Below are 2,228 nucleotides of genomic sequence, written 5' to 3' on the forward strand. Positions count from 1 at the left end.
AGGAGGAGGAGGACATGTTGGCTGCTCTCCCCAGGTTATTTCTGTTTAAAACAATAAAAAGCATTTAAATTCAGTCTCATTTCTGTTTAAATGAATTTGAAAGTTATGAAAAGACATTAAGAGTCCTGTCAGAACTGACTGAGACTTTCAGTCTGAACCTTGTGGACTCTTTCAGTCCCTGACTGTCTCACCTGAGAGGTTTTTCCTCAGAGCTTCATTCTCCTCTCTCAGGGTTTGGATAGATTCATTGCTCACCAAAATGACAAAAACTGATTGAAATAAATTATAATTTACATCAAATTAAGTCCAACACTTGATGATTCGATAAGTTAAATGGCAGACATTTTTTACCTAAAAATAATGAAATGTTGTAAACTCACAGAGTCTGATAATAATGATGAGAGCAGCAGCCAGCAGGACACAGAGAACCAGCAGGACTACTGTCTCTGATGGAAGTTTTGAGTTTCTCTTTGGTTTTTCAGGAGCTTCACCTGAGGAGCATTTAGAGGAGAATCACATCAAGAGCTGGAGCAGAACATGGAACCAGGTCAGAGGACTGGCTCTAAAAAGTACATTTTAGAGAGGCTGAATGCGCAAGAAGTTCAGAGCTTCATCAGTCGGTGGAAAACTGTGAATGTGCCAACATCAAACAAACTCAAATGCACAGAAGAAGGAGGAAGTCATGATGATGATGAATACAGTCACATGAAAAAAATTGGGCACGCTTGTTAATTTTCCTGATTTACCTTTATTAATCCTTGATTGTTTGGATAAAAAAAATCTGTAAAAATTATCTTATAGCGGACAAACACAGTGATATTTGAGAAGTGAAAGGAAGTTTATATGTTTTACAGAAAGTGTGCAATAATTGGTTAAACAAAATTAGGCAGGTGCATTCATTTGTGCACCGTTGCCATTTTATTGATTTCAAAACCTTTAGAACTAATTATTGGAACTTAAATTTGGTTTGGTAAGTTCACTGACCATTGACATCCATACACAGGTGACTTCAAATATGAGAAAGGGCATTTAACGGAGGCAATAGTAGGTTTTTCCCCTCTTTGCATCTTCTCTGAAAAGTCACAGCATGGGAGTTTCAAAACAACTTTCAAATGAGCTGAAAACAAAATTTTTCACCATCATGGTTTAGGGGAAGGATACAGAAAGCTATCTCAGAGATTTCAGCTTTCAGTCTCCACTGTGAGAAACATTGTAAGAAAATGGAAGAACACAGGCACAGTTCAAGTCAAGGATCGAAGTGGCAGAGCAAGACAAATCTCCAATAAACAGAAGCGAAGGATGTTGAGAACAGTCAGAGTCAACCCACAGACCAGCACCAAAGACCTACAACATCATCTTGCTGCTGATGGAGTCACTGTGCATCGATCAACTATTCAGCACACTATCCACAATGAGATGCTGTACAGTATGTGAGAGTGATGCAGAGGAAGCTTTTTCTCCACTCACATCACAAACAGAGGTGCTTGAGGTATGCTAAAGCACATTTGGACAAGCCAGCTTCATCAATGAGAAGAAATTTAAAGGTATTAGAGGTTAGTACTGATGTTAAAATCACAACACTGTATTCTTAGGTTTTCCTTTTTGTTATGTTGACAGTGTTTAATCTATTATGTTTTGATTGAAATAGGTTCAGTTACATGTCCGAAATATGTAACAACACATAATTAAACGTTGAGATGACGTTAGCTGAGGATTTTGTCTGAATGCCTGTGATTCAGCCGTAGGTCAGTAGGGGGCGAACGCAGGCATTGAAGAAGGTGTATAAATACATGAACTTCCTGGTTTTCTGGGAGTGTTGGTTTCCTGTCAGCTTTAGCGACAATAAAACTCACTCAGATCCAGAATTCTGGTGTTGTAAGGTTTAATTCCTTCTACAAATCATTTTATTTAACAATTGTGTTTCTAATATCGACTTCAGTTTATTGAATAYGAATTTTCTTACAACTGTTAATTCTGATTTTCAATATATGTCTCTTTTTGTTGTCCTCACTTCGATGTTTCTCCCCCGCAACCCTACTGTTCAATTTGTCTACATTATTGAACTTTTATTGCATGACTGTTCTGTATTCCACATTTCTGTTTCTCCCACATTACCCTTCTCAATGGTATCTACAGTTTTTTAAAATTTCATTTTACTTTTTTCTATTGTACAGTGTCCTTTGTGCATTATTATTATTATTATTATTATTATTATTATTATTATTATT

At 36.7% G+C, this 2,228-nt stretch overlaps 1 long non-coding RNA gene across 1 annotated transcript; it reads right to left on the reverse strand.

The window, feature by feature from the left end:
• Window positions 1-27: 27 nt before the first annotated feature.
• LOC106527338 (uncharacterized) lies at window positions 28-511 on the reverse strand. Its single transcript, XR_001311376.1, has 3 exons — window positions 381-511; window positions 192-269; window positions 28-41 (listed from the first exon to the last, which is right to left on the reverse strand). It is a non-coding gene; the product is annotated as an uncharacterized LOC106527338 (long non-coding RNA).
• Window positions 512-2,228: the final 1,717 nt, after the last annotated feature.

This window comes from Austrofundulus limnaeus, unplaced genomic scaffold, assembly GCF_001266775.1.
Source record: "Austrofundulus limnaeus strain Quisiro unplaced genomic scaffold, Austrofundulus_limnaeus-1.0 Scaffold319, whole genome shotgun sequence".
Classification (NCBI taxonomy): domain Eukaryota; kingdom Metazoa; phylum Chordata; class Actinopteri; order Cyprinodontiformes; family Rivulidae; genus Austrofundulus; species Austrofundulus limnaeus.